General features: G+C 36.4%; 2 protein-coding genes across 3 annotated transcripts in view; both read left to right on the top strand.

Annotated features, from left to right (window-relative positions):
* znf469 (zinc finger protein 469) overlaps positions 1-25,615 on the top strand; it is a 376,839-nt gene that overhangs the window by 37,696 nt on the left and 313,528 nt on the right. The window contains exon 2 of one of the 2 annotated variants that reach the window (XM_077211301.1): positions 3,338-3,533. The exons of the other annotated variant lie outside the window; for it this stretch is intronic. The gene's annotated coding sequence lies outside the window, so the exon portion shown is untranslated. The remainder of the gene's footprint in view (positions 1-3,337; positions 3,534-25,615) is intronic. 2 annotated transcript variants of the gene reach the window in all.
* Positions 22,166-25,615, top strand: part of LOC143721168 (troponin I, fast skeletal muscle-like) — a 492,195-nt gene continuing 488,745 nt past the window's right edge. Inside the window, exon 1 of the mRNA XM_077211418.1 lies at positions 22,166-22,169. The gene's annotated coding sequence lies outside the window, so the exon portion shown is untranslated. The remainder of the gene's footprint in view (positions 22,170-25,615) is intronic.

Below are 25,615 nucleotides of genomic sequence, written 5' to 3' on the forward strand. Positions count from 1 at the left end.
CACTAAGTCCGATGCTTATTTATTAAACCTTTACGGAAAAAACGCAAAAAATACAAAATGGATTCGTAAAGCAGTGAGGATGATTTTGTTGCCCTCTCTCTTCTTAAAAAGAGAAAAAGAAAGGGGAAATATTGGGTCCATCCAATCCTGAGATTGTGCGGAGAGGAAGGAGAGTTTCAGCTCCTTATCAAGGAGTTGCGAAATTATCCAGAGCGATTCAAAGTAGAACAGTTTGATGCTTTGCTAGCGATACTGGAGCCACATATTAAAAAGAAGACCACGGTAGTTTATATTCTAGATACTTAGTCTAGATACTTTATATTCAGTGTCTTTGTAACCCGCATTTTGTTTTTCATGCAGTACTTTGTGCTGCCAGACGAAGTGTATCAACTTGTCAGACGCCATTCTGGATTTTGTCGTTTGCTGTGGCTGTGGCTCTGAATTGTCAAAAAAACTCTCAAAATGCTGGCTGTGGATGCGAAAAACACAGAAAATTTTATTACAGATTAAAGTTTTGTAGACTGTGTGCAAGCGTGCCTGCAATGGCCTTAAGGGTGAATTTTTATTTTCTAAATGTGGTGAATTAAATAAAAGCAAAGCTTTGAATCATTCTCCTCAGTTCATTGCTTGGCCACTTGTGCGCCTGTTTGCTCACACCCCCAGAAGAGTGCATTTGCATAGTCAACAGTGCAGGTGGTCTGAACCTATTTACCGATGCAAACTGAGATTCAGAACTTTTTCCATCTTCCAAACTGTATGATTTTCATGACTTTCGGTTTCATTAGTGGTTTTCAAACGTTCATTCCTCTGTCCATGTAGAACTGCTACCCATCAAATGCTAAATGAACAAATGGTTCTCAAAAAGCTGGTTCTTTTTAAGGCAAACAGAAACATACAGCATGACCTGTGTACAAACACACAAACACAAACACACAAGGCTGTGTCGGATGGTTCAGCTTCTCACAGACCGATCGGCGCATGACATCAAATCACTGCGAAAGCGATCCAAAAACACAAGGAGTCGTATGCTCTCCACACACTCCCGCAGCTCCGCTCGGTCCGCGCTGGTCCGATGCATCTCGATCAAGCCTTGCAACAACGGTGGTTGTTGCATTACTATTGATGCTCGTGGCTTTGCGAACCTACATCGGTATCCAAACACAGTGAAATCCAACGCGTTCGTGCAGCTCGCCTAGCTTTACAGAGTTTACAAAAACGGGGATTACAATCGAGCTGCTATTAGCCCGATTAGCTGCTATTTATAAAATGGCGGTCAAGTTTTTGTTCGTCTTGTTGGTGACGGTAATCCCGCCCGCAGCCCCTGAAGGAAGCGGTTCTTACTTCTAGACCAGCAATTAGGGATGGGCATTCGATTAAATTTTCTTAGTCGATCGTCGGGAGAATTGACGATCTACTTTCGATTAGTCATTAATATTTTAAATTAAAATTCATTATTTATTTAACTTTTTATAAATTAAAAATGCAATGAAAATACAAAAATGCAGCGTGTTTTTCCTCGATTAGATCTTTATTATAAGATGATCAACTTGTGGCAGTAAAACTGGACGTTCGGTTAGCCTAAACTTGAAGATATATGCGCTGAGGTGCTCGAAAGCAACGGAACCTGAAGCTGCGAGTTGGCGTTCTTGAACAGAGACCCTCGTTTGTTCCAAAATAATAAATAATAAAAAAAAAATCATGTTAAACAAAAACTTAACCAAAAACATAATAATACTTAGATCTGACAGGTTTTGTCAAAATGTAACTCAAAACAATCCAAGAACGGAGTCGAGAAAGAGGGTGAGAGAGATTAGCCTACCTACTGTAACAATCAATTAGGCTAGGCTACTTAACAAAGCCTCATAAAAAATAACTATTAACTCACATACAACTTCTACACCAGTCTACTGATTTTTGTTGAGAAAGATAAGCATGTTGATGACATGATCTGGGGTCAGATGCGACCGCAACCTGACCGTCAAGCCTCGTTTACACTTTCACCTGGCTCTGCAGCGCGAGTCTCCGCAGACTGCGCGCGCACCTCCCCAAACAGACGAGGCGTTCATACTCGACGCGCTCGCCTGTGAAACACCGAATACCGCAATGACGTCATTTTTGCCGCACTCACCAACGCACTCGTGGGGACGCGTCGAGTGTAAACAAGACTTCAGTCCAGCCGCTGAAAACACCCGCTCTGAGGGGACTGACGTTGCCGGGATGCACAGGTACCTCCACGCTAACTTGACCAGCCCGGGGAACACGTTCACTTTCCACTCACACTACGCAACGCAGGAGCATTAGTTTAATGATAATCGATAACAAATTAACGTGATCGACGAAATTCTTAATGATCAATAATCGATCGTCGATTAATCATGCCCATCCCTACTAGCAATGTTTTGTTGTTACTTACTAACCACTTTTCCTGGTTCAGAGCTGGTGCTTTGGCTGTCGAAAGACAAAGAACTGATTTGAAACTAGGCTCTGGCTCTGAACCAGCACTCAAACTGCCTTGGTGGAAAAGGGGTATTAGTGAGCTGGTTCTTTTTAGTTAATCAAAACACTCAGCATGAACAGTGTAGTACGAATCCTGAACAAATTACTCTTCATGTGCTGGTTCTTTTTAGTGAATCAAAAACACACAGCATATACTATACATTTGTACCAGTATAGTACAAATCCTGATCAAATGACTCCTATGAGTTGGTTCTTTTTAGTGAATCAAAAACACACAGCATGACCAGTGTAGTCCGATTCTCGAACAAATGGTTCTTATAAGCTGGTTCAATCATGAATGACATATTGTACCACATTTTAAATGATTTAGTAGATTTATTTAATATATATAGGCCTAGTTAGAATCAATTGTTGGATTACATTTACGGCGCTTATAAAATAATGGGAAAAGTCATTAAGTCTTTGTAAACATCTATCACAAGAATTGTTTTTAACCTAAATTTGTTTAAATCTGAAATTGTCATCAATTGGAAACAAAATTTATTAGTATTTTCCAAATATTTACTCCTCAAAAGTACTAAAATCATTAATGAAACAATTACAAGGAATCGGGACCAAAATTCCACACCATTTTCATTGCTGTCTACGGAAAGTTTATTTTCTGTAAATCCCAATGTGTGCTTCTGGGAAGTCTTGTACCTAACATTCATAAATCAGGCCACAGGAATGTCTATCAAGGAAAGAAATGGTCTATTTTGATCCAAAGTCTCAATTTCTTCTCCTTAAAATCACATGGCACTCTGGGAGACCCAATTGAGACATACAATTGAGTTCTCATTTGTGACTTTTCCTTTCCTCTGGCTTGTTGTGTTCGTGATAGTTCATCAGGCATTTCCTGGACTTCCTGGTTTCCTGGCCCAGTACAGCTGTGCAGTCCACCTGCTCCGCTTGGAGATTAAACTCGCTTTCTCAGGACTTCTGGAGTCAATTAAGCAGTCCGAAAACGCAGAGCTGAGGTGAATTTAGATGCAACTGTCTGCCGAATGGAGGAAAAGCTGCCAGCGCTCCAGTGAAAGGTATAAACGGTACCAGAATTCAACAATCACACATTCACGTCCTTGTTGGTTCGACACAAGCCAAGGCCGAGCTGAGAAAGCTGGCGGACGGCCATGTTGAATCAGTGATTCATTGTATAGGCATAATGCATTGGAGATGAAATGTGGTATTTTCTGCTCTTTGTGTATCTGTCTTCACTATGTGGGCTAGTGACAAGGAGAAAGTGTTGTGAGTCACTCATGGGAAAAGTACCGCAACATTCTAAAATAGGATTACAAATGCTGTTTTTGGCAGGTGCGTTAATGCGCTGTCAAGGACTCAACTTCGCTCATGTACTGTTCTTCTGTCTTCTATCACCCACAGACACGCTGAGTGTCATCTGTAATCTGTGTTGATATACAGTAGGATCTGCTGTCTATAGTGGAGCAGGTAACATTTCCAGATAAGGCCGTCCATTAGTGTGGTCCCATAAAATACCATAATAAATGGCCATTTCTTAATTATTCTAAGGTTTCATTCAACTGTCTAAGGCACGCTTGGACCAGCACTGGAAAACAAAAATCTGTCACTTAAAAGCTGATAGTAAATGCAAAATTACATCGAATCGGCAAGTAACACATTGAATTAAATGTGAAACTTTGAAGTAGAAAGACTGAAATGGCAGTTTCTTGTCAAATTTGCTCTGATAATCTTTGTTGTATTTACAACTTTTACAAACCATTTTTTAGTTTAAGTGTTATTTTAGTATCATTTGCATACCATTCTAGTATTTGTTTTTTTAAATGAGGCTATTTTTTTTAAATTAGTGGTGGGCCGTTATCGGCGTTAACGTGAGACTCTTATCGGGCGATAAAAAAAATATCGCCGTTAATCTATTCTCAAAGTTGGGTTGGGATCATAAAATAGCTTTTTCGAATATCGTTATATTTTCGCCTACTGTCACAGATCGCGCAGCAGGGTATTTTCCTGTCAGGGACACAAGGTCTGCAAATGCATCATATTTTTGCCAGCGATGAAGATCTTTATTAGTTGAACATCTTCGTAAGCTGTCTGTGAATGAATGATTCCACAGGACGATAACATTACATTGGATTTCATTTCATTCAGGTAATAGATTTTACAACCAAACAGATTATTACGCCACGATAGCACTACTAAAAAGTATGACATTATCTGTGTTTTGGACATATACATCAATTTATAGGCTACAAAAAAACGCTTCAGAGTGTCGGCGCACTGGCAAAGGTTAACAGGTTAAATAAGCTACCGTTGTGTACAGTTTATGAAATGAACACCCGCCAGCCTGCGGTAAAGTGTGTGTATTGCGCAGGGGCATAGTCACACGAATAGTTTACATTGATTGAAAGTAATTTGTTTAAAAAGGAGGAGGCTATTGCCGGTAAAGGCAGGTTCACATAACGAGCATCTGGTTTGGCGATGCAAAAACGGACTGTAGCTACGTCGTGCTTATTGTTTTTTTTCTTCTTCCAATTAGCCTACTATGTTAAAAAAATGACGAAAACATGTTACTTGTTCAATTAATAAACAGTTTGTTTGACAAATCGCTAAAGATGAAATTGCCCTCCCTTTCTGTCATTGTGAGTGTGCGTTTTTTTTTAGTTTTTTTTTAACGATATTCGACTTTTGGTCCTCTATTGTCGAATGGCATTTTTGGCAGAAATTCAGATCCCTACGGGAGGCGAACTATTCTCAAAGACTTACTTTTAGTCATTATTTGGGTAGCACACATATTCTGAATGCCTTCGGCAGAATTCAAATGAGCCATTTTAATCTAGATTAATTCCAAGATTACAGTGAGATTAATCTAGATTAAAAAAAATGAATCTATGCCCACCTCTATTTTAAATATTTTTCTTTTTTTTCATTTCTAACATTTTCAGATTTAACATTTCTATTTAGCATCAGTTTATTTTGATTTCAGTTTTAGTATTTTACATCTAACATTTGTATTTTTCAACTTTATTACAATTATTGAAAATTATTTGTAATGGTTTAGTTAAGAATAACACTGGCTTGAACTGGGATGCAAGTAGAAATCTAAAATGCAAGAAATTGTCATCTTATTGAGTACTTTTGCTTGGTTTTGCAGTAAAAATACAGTAAACATTCTTAAAATAAGATTTTTTTTTAGGAGCATAATTGCGTAAGATAGTAACACAATATTGTATGTTGTAATGTAAATAATAATGATGATGATGATAATAATAATAATAATGATAATAATAATAATACTAATATTACAAATACATCAAGTCATTAAATCTTTGTAAACATTTTTCACAATAATTGTTTTAAACTTAGATTTGTTGAAATCTGAAATTGTCATCGATTGGCAACAGCATATATTAGTTTTTTCCAAATATTTACTCCTCAAATTTTTTTTAAAAATCAATGAAATTATTTTAGTTTTTATAATGTTTTTTTATTTTAATTTTATTTAAAATCACAAATAAGATCTCTTTTATGACTCAATTTCCTCTCATACAGCAAAGAGATGAATGAGAGCAAATTGAGACCTTTTGCTTTTTCTTCTGAGATAAACACTCCAGTAATCCCACATTCGTCTCCTCTTGAGTTTCTGAACAGGTCTCAAACTTAATTCCCCACCAAAAAAAAAATGATTTAAGCTGTGCCATTCAAACTATAGCATAAGGATTATTAGGAGAAACATCTGAGATGAAATTGATGTCACAATTGACGAAGTTGATAATTGAAACTCCAAGGCTGTTCTATAAAAGGGCAACCACTTAGCAATAAAATGAGTATTAACTGAATCATGATTTATTGACTGTTCTTAAAAACTTAATAGAAACTTAAGTTCCTCTTAAGTAGACCGATAATCTCAGGGCAAATGGTCACTCTCCCCGTTTTCTTGTGTCATCGACTGCCTTTCTGGTTAGTCATGTTTGTTTGCATCTGTTTATTCATGTCTGGCTGTAGTTTTGTCTTCCTTCATTGGGATGAGCCTCTTGTGAATGAGAGGTGAACGCCGGCTGCTATCAGATCCAGGCTGATGTGGATGGATTTGGTTTCATTTGTGTTTTGAGACCAGAGCAAATCCAGACTTCTAGCTCTTATCCAAAATGATAGCTGAGCAATAAATTTGATACAATGTTCTGATGACTCCATGGGAAAATGTCTGTGCTGCTTTTTTTTATTAAGTATTAAAGATAAAACCAAATATATTTAATATACAAAGATCTTTCAGTAAGTAAATAAATAGCTTCTCATGTACTTTTTTATTAAAAAAGTGAATCATTGAATCATTCGGACTTAATCATTTTTAATCATTCATAGTCATTTGAGTTTTATGAACAGGAGCAATTGATTACTTGAAAAGGTTTATCTGTAAAGAATGATTCATTCACACATCTGATATTGGAGACTTTCAGACACAATCATTGAATCATTAATAATCGTTCATTTTTTATGATCAGGATTAGTGATGTCCTGAGTCGACTTCAAGGATAGGTACCGTGGCAGTTGTCATGCAAGTGTCGTGCAGTAAGTGGCAGTATGCACAGTTTGCTAATCTGAATTAAAAGTAAAAGAAGCTTGTGTACGTGCGTGATGCTCGAAAACCAATGACTTCTGTTGTATCGCGTCACACACACGTTCGAGCTTCCGTGTTTTGCATATTTGATGGCCACTTTTGTAACAGTCATTTATATACTGTTTATTTTTATCTTCCTTCATGAGACGTTGTAGCCATAACCATACACTGTAAAGACATTGCTGTAAATTTTACAGTAACTTACTGGCAGCTGGATGTAGGACTGGGTATCGTAACAAAATTTTCGATCTGATACCTTGACTTCGATACCGGTTCCTGAACGATACTTTTTTCAATACCAATTTTATCAATATAACATTACCTAAAAAGAAAAACTTTTATTTTTTCAGTTTGTTGACTTTTTTACACTCATATTTTGAGTCTGTAAAAAAGCACCAATGCTAAAGTTTTCTATGTTTCCTAATCATTTAACAACATGTATTCTTTACTTCAATGAGCTCATTGTTTCTGCCTTAACTTAATGCATTGTTTAACAATGAAACTGTGTGTAATGCATTTCAATTAATTTTCATTCAGTCACCCCTGATAACAGATCACTCCAAATTGTAATTTAGACACATGCATTTTCTGTAAAGCTCCTTTGAAACGATAGGCTATGTATTGTGAAAAATGCTATACAAATAAATGTGAATTGAATTAAATATAGGCTACCGGGGTGCGATATATATGCCTCGCGCTCAGCACACATGAAGCTTGCGCAAAGCACTGGCAAAAGTAGCCTAATGATTATGGATGTGTCGGGAAACGATAGCAAGGAGATATTTTAATTGTTTATTATTGAAACAAGTGTTTACTAAACGTGTTAGCTGCAAAGATGATTATTGCGAATTTGCGATGCTGACTCGTCATCCCTGCAGTAGTGAACACGTGCGCCTATATGGATTAGGTAATCAAACTATTTATTTCTAATTGTTTCGTTTAAAAGTAGACATATTTTGAACATATATAGAACTATTTCTCATGTCTGTGAGGCAAGTATCCTATACGCTGAGTTTTGGTTTATATGTGACGCGCTCCAGTTCTTGTAGTCGAAGGCTGATAAACTTTCTACTCTCGAGTGTATTCTGTGCGCTTTTAAGTGCCTTATCAGATTTACCGTGTTACCGGTCTTGGCAGCAATTATCTTGTCGAAAATATTGCATCGTGTGCTTATGGCATCGAGTCGGGTACATAGGTACACTTTTGATCATTTCCACATATTTTCTATCTATCTGGGTTGGACGCTTACACACACACACACACACACACACACACTACAGCCTCACGTGCGACGAGCCACGTCTCTGGGCAGCCGCGTAAACTAGTGTTTTTCCGCCACAGCCAATCATGCTGCATGTTTATTGTTTCACTGACGTTGACGAGATTAACCACTTAGGTACCAAAACTTGGCACCGAAAAACAAGACATGTTTCGATACTCGGTAGTATCGAGGCTAGGGGTGGGAGATATTGACAAAAATGAATATCTCGATATTTTTTTTAAATATCTCGATATCGATATTCAGACGATATTTTTGCAATCCTTCAAAGAAATGTGTGCAAACTGGTAAAGAAGGTCCAGTTGGTCTTTTGACTTGCTGCATTTGACCTATTATTGTATAGAATTACTAGTACATAAAGATATGAGACATTATTGATTTAAAGACTCCTAAACTTTTTAAAATAATAAAATATTATTCAATAGTCATTCATTATTCAAATTCTTTATTGTTCTTTTATATTTTTAATAGGGGTGTAACGGTTCACGAAATTCACGGTTTGTTTTGATACGATACAGTGGTGTCACGGTTCGGTATGTTTTCGATACAGTTTTTTATTTTTAAATAATTGTGAGTTTTCCTACATCTTGAAACTTTTAGTTTTATAAATGGGGGTAATCTTTGAAGGATGAACAAATAATGTTTTGGTCATCACATTAAAAATAAAATTTAAATAACATATAACATTTGAGTTTTTAAGTGCTGGAAAAAGATGTGTGACGTACTTGAAAGCATTTTAATATTTCTGCCAAACTTCCATGGTTACAAGTTAGTGTTACAATCCATGGTGAATGATCTGTGGACTTAAAACCTATAACCAGTTCATTCATGGAACAATGTTTCTCCTGGTTTCCACGTCAGTGATGTTTGATCAGTTAATAATGGAGAAATTTTAATGCTTCTCACTAGATCTCGTAGCGATGTTATTACTTAAGTGGCGAATTCAAATGCTTTGTTTACTGGATCTCTTATGTAGTAACGGTGTTGCTTCAAGATCGGATCGCGCTGCACTGATATTTGTCCGAAATGATAAATGGTCCGTAAAGCACAAAATAATGAGTTTCGTTCCGCTTTCATTACATTTGCCAGTTGATGTTGCGCAACATTGTGGTGTTCGCTCCAGCGTGGATTTTGGTCGGCAGGAAAAATGGTCCAACCACCGGGATGGTTCGGTTTGTAATGCGTATGGAACCGATCTCTTTGGAAAATGTATTCCATGTTTTGGACTGATACAACGCAATTTTCTAATGATGCAATCACGAAGCTCGCCACTCAAGGACGCCACAGACATTTAAGAAAAACTTAACTTAAGATCATTTTTGCACAAACAACGCATATTTTGCCTTCTCTTTACGATTTTGGATTGTTGCTTCAACCTAAACGTCATAACACACAGGTAAGAACTTCGTAGTTGTATATTGCAAATTAGTAACTTTAGCAGTTTACTCTCGTGCAATTGAGGAACGATCGTGATTTTGTACAAAAAATAAAATGCAGTCAAACAAACCCCTACAGTATTAAACTCGCTACATATAATTGTTTAGAAGGTTATAGTTTGCGTTATTTGTTTTCTCTTTAACTTCCTACAGCTCTTTTCATGTTTGTGGGGTCGGATTGTACAAATTATGAAATATTCGATATCCCAATTTTGCATATCGTCCAGACAACAATTTGGATATTATCGTCTAAACGATATATCACCCTCCTCTAATCGAGGCAATTCGGTCGGTACCTAAAAAGTACCGAACTCGGTACCCAGCCCTAGCTGGATGCCACAGCCACTTCCATAGAGTACAAAAAACTTGAAAAGAAATCTCTCTTGCCATTGGTCAGTTTTTCGCGGTCAAGTTCACTACTGTAAATGGATTTACAGTAGAGAAGAATTACAGTAGTGACCATATATTTTCCCAGAATCCTTTGCCGTTTTCAGTAACATACAGTATACAAATTTTACAGTATCGAACTGTTCAAATTACAAAAATCTGTTATAGTGTAGCCATAAACATTGCTTTCGGACTGAGTGCTTCATGCTTTCTAACCTTATCTCAACTTTTTATTCTTTCTGATGCAGTTATTCTGCTTATTGTACAAAACAAAAAGTTTATATCAGTAGTCCCAATTCATAATTGTGAACACACAGTCTGTTAACAATATCTCCCATCAACCCTCTACAGACACACTGAAGCTCGAGCCGCCACTGGCTAGTAAAATAGGAACAAATAATTAAAACTACAAGAACAGCAAAGCTATAAGATACAAAGTAAATAAACTGTTTTTCAGGATGATCTAAAAGTAGCTACATACACATTTGGTAGTTTAGAAATTGAATTAAGTAATCAAATTACACTGCATAGTCTTAGCTGTATAAATTTAAAATAGACCTTATCAAAGTGACAAAAGTTATTCAGTCATTAGCAGTGAGTGATTTTTGAGTGATTAACATTAAAAGTGAATGATAGATAAGTGAATGATTGAAATCTGACAGGTTTTATGATCAGAAGCAACTGATTATTTGAAAAGATCCATTTCGAAAGAATGTTTTTTTCACAAATCTGTGAATAACTGGTTACATTTTGGATGGTTTGTCACATAATAATTGTCATATAACTTTAGAAGACTTCAAATATAGCACACAAGTCTTATGAATCACTTTTAAAGTGCTTTAATGTTTTGTTTAAAGCTTGAAAGCTCCAGTCCCCATTCATTCTAGTTGCATAGAAAAGAGCGACCAGCACATTTCTCAGAATGTCTATATTTCACAAAGGAAAAAAAAAGATTTTTTTTTGGTGAACTTACCCTTTAAATTCTTTTGGATGAACAACCTAAAACCGATCTTGTGTGACAAGACTAATTTCTGACTAATTTCATAAATGCAGAGAAGAATCAACAAGTGGGTCTGGGCAGAGACGTTCTGGACTTCAGACTCGGGAAAAAAAAACCCTATAGACTGGGCTCATCCTTTCTGGCTAACGCTCTGTTTTCAGGTCATTTTTAGCTGCTACCTGCTTATCTTGGGTGCAGTGAAGCATTCCTGCAGTTTGGACAGGTCTGATCTGGCCTTGTGCCATAGTATCAGGCCTGAAGCACGTGTGTCTCAACCCACATGTTCTCGTTCCGTTGGGTCTAAAGTGTGTATACTCTAGCAAATCGTGAAGATCTACACTATAGGCTTATTTGTGTTTGCACTTGTGGCAATATTGCGCAGGCATGTATTGTTGGTTTTGGCCTCTTTTGTGTAAAAACGGCCATGCAAAGCTTTGAATGTCGTCTTTATGTTCAACAACACGATATAAACCCTCGGTAGCTTTGTTAGTGTTCATCTGCAGTGTACTGTGTCTCTACAAGTCTCTTTTGTTAGAACGAGTGTGATGTACTCGTGTCGGCCGACCACCCAGACGCCGGTTCATAACAAGTACACTTCCACTTCCTATCTCTGATAACGCTACGGTTACGGCTGAGGGAATCGGCAGGACAGACTGTATCAGTCAACTCGGCCCCTCTCAGAGAAACAGACCCCTCTGTTTAGGAAACAACTAGTCAAGCCTACATGTCAAAAACTTCCTCCTTGCTCGTGTAACCTAAACACACTAATCTGGCTCTAAACTGTCATTATAACAACGTTTGCTACGGTGTTAATGCTCTAAATGTATACATCGTTTTCTGTCTATCTAGACCTTATTATGGATATCGTTTACAGTGACTTTGCCAAGTAGTATAAGACGTGTTCCTGGACAGTGTTCAGATTTTGTCGTTGGTAATGTCTTTTAAATATGTTTAAATGTATCAAGTTAGTCAACACATTTCTTATTAATGTTGAGAACAGTTACTATTTTGGTGGAAATGTTGACAATATTTTTTTCTTTGGTTCTTTGATAGAAAGTTCAAAAGAATAGCATTTATTTGAAATAGAAAACTTTTGTAACATTATAAATGTCTTTTGATCAATACATCTGAATATAAGGAGAGAAAAATCTTTTGAATATTGGATTATTGAATTATTGTTTTCATATTTTACTTCTAAGTAAAATATAAATATTAGGATTACTTCTATTTTTTCCCCTACTAAAACAGTATTTTATTAACATCTCGCAGTGTTCATTATTTTTATTGTCTTGCCATTTTTCATTGGTTTTAACATTTAATTGTTAATCAAGTAATCGTTATCAATATTTCTTTATCTATTGAATTAAATCATATTTTTATGTCTTATTAATTATTATTGACAACTCTTCATCAATAAATAAAATTGCCAGTTACTTTCTCTTGGTTTCTCTTTTTAAAAATTATATTTTAATTGACCATATGCTAAAGTGAAATGAAGGGAAATTAATGGTTGTTGTTGTATAAGCCCTTAACCGTATTCATTTTTTCATATCTTTAAAATGTGATTGGTTGATTGGATCATTATTCACAAACCAATAAGGGCTTTGATCCTGAAAATTAAGGGAAACAACATAAATTAGTGGTCAACTGTTAAAGGTTTTCTTTTGACTAATATCTGTTAATGCATATACTTAAATGAATTATGGCAAACAAGATACAATAAAATATGATAACATGAGAGTATACAAATTTTTTTGGATATATATTAACACTATTTACAAAAAATTCATTAAAAATACACTGTAGAAAGGGGTAACCTGCAATTGATTCCTTAAATAGCTATGTCTACCTGATTTAACCCATAAAAAGATTTTGTTGGTATAAATATATGTATAGGTTGGTTCTAGGGCAGCCCGATGTATCGTTTTAGGATTGATATCGTGCGCATCTGTGATGGTCACTTCACAGGATGTGCGATGTCAAGTATATGGATCGTTCTGTAGTTGATCCGTACTGGCTAGTCGCCACAATTCGAAATGCACAAGATGCTCAGCTTAATTTCAAAGTTTAACCATGTATCCATGTAAACAGCCGCTTATGGCTAACGTGAACAGAAACAATTGAGAAAGAAAACGATACGTATCTGTATATTGGATCCGTGCATTTGGTCTTAAAGTGACAGCAGCCTAATTAAACCTGTCAGGAGCCGCGTTTCCATTACCCTTCAAATAGCACAAATTGAAATTGCGAATTGAAAATGCGCTCAATGGAAACGTGTCAATTTAGCAAAAACTCCCATTTTTCGCAAAAAAGTTTTTACTTTTTTGAGGTGGTTTTTCAGACAATTCAAAAAAGAAATATTTCGCAAAACTGCAATGGAAACAGGTTTTGCGCATTTACAGGTCACCTGACGTAGATGACGCGGTATGTTTGGACAGAATACGACACAGAGTTTTTTATTAAATTCATAAAAGACAAAGAATTAGAGGAATACTGGATTCTAAACCTCAAAGAAATGCCACAACCAAAGACCTCGAAGCAGATAAGAGGGAGAAACTCCCAGAAACATGTGCCGCTCTCAAGTATAAGGGTCTTTCCTTGACATTAATGCTTGGATAACACACATACGTCTCCTTCGATTAACAATAATGGCCAGTGCAATGGCTGGGATATACATAAACCTAACAACGTCCGTTGCCATGATTTTTTGAATGACTTTCGCATAGACTTCGCGAAGTTTTAGTCGCATAACATCGGTTAATGGAAACGCTGTCATTTCGAAATAGTTTTTTTCGGCATTTAGAAAAAATCGCAAAAGTTTTGCGCAAATCTGTAATGGAAACGCGCCTATTGTCAAGGTTAATCAAACAAAAAATACAAAGAGAAAATCTCTTTTGTAGCTGCAGTGTTTCCGCTACATTAATTCTGCAGTGGTGGTCCGCCTCACCAAAAATCATCCCACCATCGCTTTGCTGTTCTAAATTGGAGCCTTTCATATTATAAAACTTAGGGGAGGTTTAAACACCTGGGGCAAGGGGGCGTGGCCCATGAGAATATCACTCGTGGGTGACGCCCCCTCCCCCTGGGGAAATGGGCCTGCCACCACAGCTGGAAATAATCCTAGATGAAACACTGAGATGTTATAAACATGAATTATATTTAAAGGTCCCCTGACATGGGGTTATTGTATTATTTTATAATGTTTCCTGGGTTGCCCTTATAATGTTAGTATGTTTTTTAGTTCAAAAATAGTCATAATTTAGAAATAAAAGGCATTTTTCCTAGCCTGATTTTAGCCTCTGATTTGAACACTCTGTTTGAAGGGGCGTGTCTGCTGTGGGATGCAGTGTAATCACCCACTGCTGTGATTGGCCGACATGCGTGCATATGAAATAGCTACATGTGAAATTCTCTCGAATACCTTTACTACTGATATTATACGTTTTTACTAATAAACTTATCAAGATTAACGAATCGTGAGAAGTTTTTGAAGTATTTAGATCTATTCCCATCACATAAAATGTTGCTGTGATGAGCATTGAGCAAGCAGATGACAGTCTGTAGATCGCGAGACTGAAGATCTTATCATTGCAACTAGACATGTGCCGGTATTCGGTAATGCGATAAATCGCGGTAATGAATATGCACGATATTGTTATCGCGGGGACTTCGAAATACCGTGAAAAATAATAGATTCGAATTTAGATTTTTAGAACGCGCATCAGCTTATTTTCCATCAACCGCTTAAAAAACAATGCGTATATGCTGCGCAAAACACATGTGAACTTTGATGTAAACAATCCCCACATCACATGTATAAGCACTGTGTGCATGCAGTGCGCACTCTAGTCTAATGTAAACAATCCTCACGTGGAGAAGAAGCACGGCGGAAGGAGGAACGCTGCCGACTATTTATCTCCCGCATGGCTGCCAACTCTCACTCATTCAGCTTGAGACTCACGCAATTGACACTTTCACACGGTCTCGCGCCACACATCCATTTTCTCACCCAGAGAAAAATCGCGGAGCAAAGAGGACACTGACACCGACAGACTAGACAGAGCAGGTTACTTTTGATATGAAAAAAATATCAGCTCTCAGGTTTTATAACGAAATTCAGACAATAAATACTGTTTTGGTGCTTGTAAATGTGACGTGACAGATCGCGCGCCTCAGATCAAGTAAATCGATCATCTGTTACTTTTTATTAAAGATACAGTACAACCCACCGAAAGGTACGTACTTTCGATCAATCAGTGTTTTTCAACCACGGAAAGAGGTCAGTAACACTGCAGGAGAACAATTATGTCACAGAACGTTACATTTACCTCAGGAAAGCCATTTAATGCTAGTTGACTATAAGAAAATAGCTATAGAGAGGAGTATTTTGCTAAATATGTGCACTATATTATTTTAATATATGTTTACTTGTCATTATATAATTGTTATTATAATGAAAATTACGGCATATTACATTTTTATATTTATATTATTATTATATTTATATTGTATGCATTATATTTAATTTCTCTCTGTATGTTTACAGCATTATGTGAGATATATTTTTTCTTGAGAAAAAATTAAATGCAGGCTATCTACTGTAGCCTACCTAATATTTATCCAAATGAGTCAATATTGAATCAAGATTGAAATTAAATCCAAGAATTTAATTGAAATCATGAAAATTGTGTTAAGCAATAATACAAACAGTAGCCTCAGTAACCATGTAAACATTATAACATGTTGTCACTAAAAAATAAAATTAATGTTTTGACAATCACAATTACACATTGTGATGCAAGTTTTTTTTTAGATACCCCCAATCCGTCTGTATCTCTTGTGCAATTAAAATATCGTGATAATACCGTATACCGTGATAAAAGCTCAATCAATTAATCGCAGCATGAAAATTTGATACCGGCACATGCCTAATTGCAACCCAGTTTCTGCACTCTCTCTAATTCTTTCACCAATGCAAACACGATGATGTACATACAGTAAGAGCTTCGTTGTGCAGTCACGTGCGTCATTGATTTCATATGAGTTGTCCAGATAAACTCGCGCTGTGTGAAAAATTGTTCTTTGATCGATTTCTGTAAATTATTTGTTCACAATAAAAATAAGATTATTTTTATCCTACTAAAAGAAACGATGTGAAGGTGATATTTTAGTCACTGGCTTGACTTACTGATGCATTAACAGTATCGAACGATTTTGACGGAAAGATTACCTTTCTGAACTTGAACTTGAATTGTTGCTTGGTAGCTCGATCGATTTATTTTCAGACGTTCATCGAGGCCAGCTCTGTATTGGCCCAAGTTGAGGAAACAGTCGTCGGTGAAATGTTTGGACCATCCAAAACTTTGGGAAGTTGTATCGGTGCATTTCCAGAGAAAATAAAAGTAACCCATTGTTTCTTCACAGGCTCGGATGAAGGAACTAAAAAATACTTTTGTGTTCATTTGTACATCCGAACACTGATCAACTGCCATGCTTCGCTCGTTTGCAAGCCATTATATCTCTCTATTCAACTTTTGTGCTTCGATCGGTCACACGCCATGATATCTCTCGAGGATAATCTAAAATCGCGCGCGCGCGTTCGTACTTCCTAGCTCGTTTTCTCATGGGCGGCTCAAATTCTCTTGGCTGGCAAAGCAGAGAGGGGGGAGGTAACCTTTCCCCTATATGACGTCATATAGGGGAGATTCAAGATCAGCCCGTCTGAGATCTCATTTTCTCACAGGCAGAGAAAGATAGCCAAAACTCGGTTTACACCGACTGAAATTTCTAGACACGAGGGGACCAAATACAGACTAGGGGAACTAATATTAATGTTAAAAAAACTCAGAAAGTGAAAATTTCATGTCAGGGGACCTTTAATTTATGCAGTGTTATATTTCATTTGATTATTCAATTTCTGTACCTGAATACTGTAAAACATAAAGAACTGTTTATTCCATTAGTATCCTTGTTTTATTGTGTTTATCTATGCTTGTAATTGGTTTATTATTTTCTATGCAGATTCACTCCCCTACAAAATCACCCAATTGTTTTAGAATGATTCATTCTTACCAAATAGAGCTATTCAAGTCGTCCGGGGATTTTTTTATTTTTATATTGCAATATATCGCAGAAAAACAAAATATCTCAGTATCAGTTTTTTTTCAATATCGTGCAGCCCCTAGTTGGTTCAGTGATGTTAAATAAATATTTTTTTTTACTTGAAATACCTTTTTTCATTGTATCTGACAATTGAAAATGTATATCCATTGATAAAGCTTTTTTATTTTATTTTTGTTGTTGAAAGCAGACCGATTCTGTTTTTCGGGTGATCAGTTATTAGATCTGAAAATTTCCAAGTATCAGCCGAATTATTAGCATGGCTGATATGTGGCTGGATTGTGTTATGTGTAATTAGTCATTTTCTGTCTAGGGGGTAAAAAAGCTAGGTTTAAATGTTGTATACATTTAGATGGTATCCGGAGACATTTGCCATTCAAATTTTCTGTCTAGTCTAATTTATAGTTGTGTACTGGCTCCAGGCTGTAGTGCAGTTTGACATGTATGCAAGATTACACAACAATCATCACTGCTGGTGAGAGAAAAAGCCATTAGAATGATGGAAAATCCCCACGGTTGAACCTTCACACATGAGAATATAGCTCAAGGTATATCCGACGTTGCACTCTGTTAACAATTTTGTTAGCATGCTACTTATGAAAGATTTATTGCGCTTAATGATAGTTGTGTTTTTCCTCTGTGGTTTGCTTGAGAGCGATAGCACATTGTTTTACACTATGGAAGCCTCTGCCAACTCTTTTACCCCATTCTGTCTAGACGTAGTGTTTGAGTTCATCTCTGCACTGCTGTAAATTAACATTTATCATCAAAGGCGTCTGATTGACAGTCTGGTATTGCAGTCATTTTCTGGATGAGGTGAGTGTCAGCTAGAGAGGTTAAGAGGTGATCATCTGCACATGTATGTCAAAGGGGGAAAAAGCTTTCCTTTCAGGGCTTCATAATAAAGACTGTCTGATGGCCCGAGGCCAGCGTGAAAGTCTCGGGACAGTTGACGGAATGGTCACTGGCCCCGATCAGGCCAGAGCCGTGTCGTCATGAAAGTTCATCGTTTGCACGTTTTTTTTGGTCTTGGCAATTTAAACGTTTTAAGCGATTTTAAATAATTTGAGCGTAAGACACGAAGGAGAATTCATTTCTAAATTAGTGTCTTTTTGCACTTGAACGAACACATACAAAAATGTCAATTTTCTAGCCTGTCTTAAGTGAACGTAACCAGTTGACAAAGAGAACGCATAACCATATATTGGATACGTCCAGCTCTTAAAGTGACAGCAGCTTAAAATTCCTGCTGCCACTCTATAATAACGTTAATCAAACAACAGAAGACAAAGAGAAAATTCAGTTGTTCTTGACTGAATAATTTTTGTAACTATTTTTGTAATGTACATTTTATTTATAAAGTGCAATGTTATTTTACATTTGATTAGTTTCTGTACCTGAATACCTGTATGTAAAATGTATGTTATTTTTTAATTACTGAGTGTTGTCTATTAATAATGCTTGATTATACATGCATTTAGATTAGTTAAGCTCGTTTTTTTTTGCTATGTTATTTTTAAACCATAGGTAAAAGTTTCTTGTGTAGCCTAAGTGTTCTTGTTGCATGTTGATTTTTGTTCATGGTATTTGGCTATAATGAAATGTTTTCCAATAAGACTTGTACACAATAAATGTGTGTGTTTTTTACCTTATTGGAATCGAAATTAGGAATGGATAAGAATCGGAATTGATAAGAATCGGAATCGATAAGCAGAATTGGAATCATTAAAATTCAAACTATACTCAACCCTACTTGTAAATCAGACTGTGCTCAACGTGCTGTAGTTTGTCTTTCAATTGAGTTTTCAGACAGTGAATGTAAGAACAGAGCGTTGCTGTCCCCCATCCACCCCGTGTCTTAAATATATGTCGTTGAGGTTGACAGAATGATCCTTATTATTACGTTAATGATTGGTCAAAACATCTATTAATGATGCATTTTCACGTCCTTCTTGCATTGGCTTGTCGGCCTGTCTAATCCCAAATTCTAACCCTGTGTGCACCATCAAAAACACCCATCAGAAAAACAAGACTGTTTAAATGATAGATAGCTATTTTGTTCAGAGAATAGCACACTGTGACACCTAAATTAATGTTTTCCCAGGTTAAAATGCCAGTGAAGGTTTTCCATCATGGCATTTCACCTTGTTACAATAATAAACACCAGTAGGTGAGTGTCATGAAATGAGTGGCAGCTTGGAGGAGGATTAGTTTGTGTGCGATTTATGATCTGTTCATGAGCTTGATTGAGTCTGAATCCATATTTCTGCATCTTCAGACAGTCTGTGATGGAAACCGTTTCAACACCTGCTTCAAAGCATTGAAGCTGTTTTAAGTCTTCACATCAACCGACAGGAAAATTACAGTTTAGCGTCAGTTTAGTTTCCACTACGACCTCCTTTCCCCCGTCTTTCTCCGCTCTTCCAGAGCAAAAACATGTTCCAAGATGAGCCGTCTGATAATAATGCATCTTCTGAACCTTGAACATGCTCCAACACCTAAATCTGAGCTGATTTATCTCCTGAAGGAAAGTATTTCATCCTGACAGAAGATTGTAAGGTGGCCCGATGCGAGACATTCAAATGTTTGACATTTACTGGGCTGGTGTTTTTGTGTTTACTACCGATCAGTTTTATTTTAAAGCAGTTTGTGTGTATTTATAGCCCTTTTTCCTTCAACCAATACTGCTTGCTGCCACTAGGGGGGAGGCCATAAGCACGGTTGGAGCGACTGAAAGGGCATTTTGCTGGACAAATGCAGTTTCTGGAGCTTGAACTAGGTTATTTACACACTGGAAGGGAGCAGACAGCGTTCAATGTTTGTGGAGTTTCTTGGAGAATTCTTGCTCACTGAAATCATGCAATCATATTACTTTGTTGATTTGCACTGGGTGCTTGAAAATAAAAATTTGTTTAGTATTTAGTGCATGTGCTGATCAAGGCGTCTCATTATGTAGTATCGAATGATATTAGATATGACAGAAATATGACCTGAAAGCTGGAAATAATAAATAGGCTAAAGAAAGGATCAATTTTTTGGCGCCACAGACAGGGGCCAAAAGGATAACCGTTCTTGCTGTGATTGAAGATGACATCAGACATTACAGAGATGAAACGCTGATGAACTTTGCTGTCAAATCCTTGAGAGCGAGCAGTTGAGAACGCTCTGCTTATAAGAGAGATGTTTATGTGAGCCTTTTATCTCTGTGATTTAAATACATAGGCTTGTTTTTGTCATAAATCATCTAAGCTAGTGATTCCCAAGGTTGGGTATGTGTACAGCAGGGTAACTTAACCCTAGATTGCATAAAGAGGGTCAAATGACCCGACAGGGTGTGTTTATCAATAAAAATATTTATTTGATATTCAATGAATTCCTCAAAAAACTTGTTTCTGACCCCCATCAGTGTTTTGTTTTATATTTCTTGGTCACAATAAAAAATGTTTTGCCTCAGGCACTAGCCACATGTCCTAATATGGCTACTTCCCTTCTATATTTCTATCAGGGGTGAGACTGTTCACATTACACTGTTCGGTTTTTATCATGGTTTCGGTACGGTTCGGTATGTGCAATGTTCAGGGTAAAAAAGACTACTGTCAAAAAAAAATAAAGAATAAATACTCAAACTACAAGTGCGCTGTGCACTCAATATTTGTGCGCTGTCTGAGACGTAGCTTTCCGTGTGCACACTTCGGATAAGTCCACACATAATCTTACGACGCACCAGAGTTTTCTTTCGCGTCATCTTGTGCTTGAATATTTAAATTGACAAGGCTTAAATGACTTTAGTTTAAACAAAGATAGCAACGTGTGCTGTTTAGGTATCACTTGCGCTTGTGTGCTAACAACACCTGGGTGATGACGACGTAAATTACTGATCATATTGGAGCATACGACACTCCTATTGAACAAAGTTTAGAGGAAGCCAGAATGCGTATCCATTGACAGAAACATACATTATCCTAACTCTGTCTGTCTGTATTGTTATTTTCAACAAACCGTATTATAGATTTGAGATGAACCGTGGTGCAAGTGCCTGGAGAACCGTGGGTGGAGAAAGGATGTTTTTCTTTTTACCGAGAACCATTACACCCCTAATGTCTATCTGAATTCACAGTGTTCAGTAGGGATAAAGCAACTGTAGGTCACATGAAAATGCTAACATGTAGTACATCTAGATTTTATGAAGAAAACCATTAAAATTATAATTTTGATCCCCTATATGCATTTGTGTAGTTTTTTTGGTTCCTGCATTATAGGGTTAAAACAAAAGCACATAATAAATAAAATAAATTACATTTGTTTAAATTTTTTTGAAAATGTATAAGTTATTATATTATGTAAATAATTGTACATATATTGTAAATTTAATATAAATGACTAAACATGATTTTATTGTTTTATTTATTTTCTCATTTTTTAACATGATAAATAATCGTGATAATCTAATTTTTCAGTTAATATTTTTCTTTTTAAATATTCTAAATGAGAGTTTAATGTATAAATCTAAAAATAATAGTATTTTTTTTTTTATCAGTGGCATTAGGAGGTTGGACATTATCATTCTAGAAAGCATTTGATTGGACAGAAATCTGCATAAGTGCAAGATGAGTCAACAGCTTGCTCTGTTTTCAGTCACCAGACTTTAATTTATTTTACATTTGTATATACAGTGTACATGTGTTATTAGGGGGAGGGACATGCTCATTCTGTAAAGTATTTGATTGTCTCTGAAATCTGCATAGGATGTCAACTTTTGCACCATTTTCCCTGTTTTTTTGTTTTGCGTTTTGTTTAATTTCAAGCCTAACAGACAGCAGGTCAATTTCACTGGAGTCTTAAATTGGAACCCATGTCTGATTTGGTGTTGGTAAAGGTGTATTTTGAGTCCTACAGATGGGGCTTGGTTGTTACACAAGACCAAAAAGGTTGGGAAACACCAATGTAGTCAACTGCAAACACCCAAAGGTTCTCTTAATATATCACTGCATCGTCTTCAATCTACTCTTGTGAGTTTTCCATCTTTGTCTTTCTAGACATAAATACGGGTTTAGCAGTTTTTTGCTCTTTTTCCAGTGTCCATAAGTCAGTGCCAAACTCTGAGCCGAAGCCAAAGTAATTATTTCACTTAATTTTCAGAACATTTTTCAAGGCAAGGAAAAACAGAGTCTTGGATGTTGTTGTTAGACATTTGAATCAGTAGTTCAAATATGTAGATTATTATATTAGCATTCTTAGATGTTTCTCCCCAGCTAGGGAGTGATAAAATTCAAGTTTGAGTTATTGAGTTGAGAAAGCTCAAACCATATGTGGAAAAACCTCAGATACTACTCTGATAAACATTTATACATTGTCTGTGCATGTATATTTGTGTATATATATATATATATATATATATATATTAGGGCTGGGTAAAAAACATCTATTTCTCGATTTTAATCAATTCTCATTTTTACAAATCGATAGCGATTCTTAAATCCCAAGAATCGATTAGGCTAGTCATCCTGTTTTCAGTTGATGAATGAATAGAACATTGTAGCGCGCATCCCATCCGGTGTTGTCCATCCAATTTTGTTACTATTGATAAGAAACAGTTTCAGATTTCAAATTACGTCCATTTTCTTACAAAATATTAAAAGATAAATAGCTTTTTGGCGCTGTGGCGTGAGATTGCTCTGACTCAGCTCAAGAGACGTGGAACGCACATGATCTTCTCTTCCCCCTTAATAATACCAGTTACAGTGCAAAATAAACATGAATGGGCATCTGAAAGTGTGCTAAAAGATAGGGTACAACTTATAGAGTTTCAACTGTGGAAAGACGTCAGTAAAACAGCTTGTAAACAAGTCACATTTACCTCAAAAAAAACATATCCAGTGACCATGAACTTGTTAGTCAGCTAGAAAAATTAGCTCTAGAGGAGCATTTTGCTAAATATATGCACCTCATAATTATAATTTTTAATTTTCTTCAGTATTTAATGCATGTTTGAATAAATCTGGCAAATTTTTATGACAGCCACCATTTAAATGTTTATTTTTCATATAACTATAACTTTATTATAATTTTATTTTTTTAACTGTATTTATTATATTTATTATCAAAGTGTAATTTAAGTGTTTGTAAACAAATCAGTTAATTTTTGCCTTCAATATTATAGTAGGCTTATGAAGCCTAGGCTACAACTGACTCCCATAGTTTACAGCCTTAGTTAAAGGGATAGTTCACCCAAAACTACTAACTAAATTCTGTCAGTATTTACTCACCCTCATGTTGTTCCAACCCCGTAAGACCTTCGTTTATCTTCAGAACACGAATTAAGATATGTTTGATTAAATCTGAGAGCTGGATCACTCCTTCATACTAGTCCATAGGCTTCAAAAGGATTGAAACTTGCAGGCCCCGAAAACGTATTAAAGATATCGTTAAAATAGTCCAAGTGACTACAGTGGCTCAATCTTAAGTTTATCAAGTGACAAGAATATTTTTTGTGCGCAAAAACAAACAAAAATATCGACTTTATTTCAACTATTCATTTCCTTCTCTTTGGGCCTCTAGTCAGTTAAACTAGTGTAATTGCGTAGAGCTACGTACAACAACAGAAGCTTACGCTGTTAAACTAGTAACCTGACTCGAGGCCCAGAGAGAAGGACATGAATAGTTGAAATAAAGTCGTTGTTTTAGTTTTTTTGCGCACAAAAAGTATTCTCGTCGTTTGATAAACTTAAGATTGAGCCACTGTAGTCACTTGGACTATTTTAACGATGTCTTTAATAAGTTTTCGGGGCTGGCAAGTTTCAATCCCTCAGGAAGCCTATGGACTAGTATGGAGGAGTGATCCAGCTCTCAGATTTCATCAAAAATATCTGAATTCGTGTTCCGAAGATGATCGAACGTCTTACGGGGTTTGAACAACATGAGGGTGAGTAAATACTGGCAGAATTTTTGGGTGAACTATCCCTTTAAGAGATTTGTTTTCCTTGAGAATTTGCCATGTATTGTAGCCTACCTGATATCAGCAATAATCAATATTGAATCGGAATTGAAATCGAATCGAATTACATGTTTGTGAATCGAAATCGAATCGTGAAATTTGTATCAATACCAAGGCCTAATATATATATGTATATATATATATATATATATTTTTTTTTTTTGCTGTTGAACTTTAAATGATATTTGAGAAATGAAATTGATTGCATTACATGACTGGGGGCCCTAGTGGTCTTCCTTCTTTTGGCAATCTCAGACTGCACGTGTTGAGGCTTGGAGGTCACAGGTCCTGCAATGGCCCCACTATGGCCCCACTATGGCCCCACTATGGCCCCACTTTGGCCCCACTGGCCCCTTCCATAATTCAGCCCTGGCAATTTTACATAAAAGTTTCCGAACGTTCTGAAACTGTCATGTGCTGCATGAATTTAGGATGAAAAAGTGGAGAATAAGGCAGATGTCTGTAAATTTTCATTATTTTCTCCCTCTGCCGATTTTGCCAAATAAAGTTCTGCGAACGTGATTTCCAATATCCTGTGTGTTTTGGAGATGTGCGGAGTGCGAGGGGCCCGTCTGATGTTTTCAGGATGTGGCAGATGATTTACGAGACCCTACAGTTAGTCCTCGTGCTCTGGCCGTCCTTCTAATAATCTTAGACCATGTGCCTTTTCCCCCCTCGCAGACGTTCAGCATAATGACACAATGGAATCCCCTCCTTATCGACCTGTGGACAAATCCTGCTCATTTCTGCAGACTTTCCTTTGCCGTCTGAGGTTTCTTTGCCAAGTTTCTAGGGTTGTGTGACTCAATAGTAGCTGTTTATGGTCTTGAAGATGATCCAAGGGAGGAATCAGAGTGTCCACTTATTTTATAGTTACGATGCTCATGTGGGAAATATGAGTTTAAATCGAGCCTGCAACGTTTACTGATCCCAAATCTGCTGCTTTTATTATTATAATAAAAATAATTAGCAAAATAGTAGTAAATATCCCACATCCCTTTTGCGTTTGGCAACTTCAAATTGACACTATTTACTTTCTTAATACACATTCCTGTTTTTCATTAACAATCACATTATTCCAAATAAAAATAAAAGAGTCTTTTCAATTTTTTATCAATGTTTAAGAACTTCGTTTATTGTATTATGTATTTAATTACTTTATGAATAAGTCCTGCCCATACATTTTTTTTCTTCTCAATAAATATCCTGCCATTTGCTATTAATATGTTTATAAGCAACTGAAAAAAGCACAAATGTCAGAGCATGTCAAAACATCTCAAGGACCCCAGAAACACTTTATACCCCAGAGGGT

Source organism: Siphateles boraxobius, unplaced genomic scaffold, assembly GCF_051911475.1.
Source record: "Siphateles boraxobius isolate OS27281-9 unplaced genomic scaffold, OSU_SipBor_1 65, whole genome shotgun sequence".
In the NCBI taxonomy this organism is placed as follows: Eukaryota; Metazoa; Chordata; class Actinopteri; order Cypriniformes; family Leuciscidae; genus Siphateles; species Siphateles boraxobius.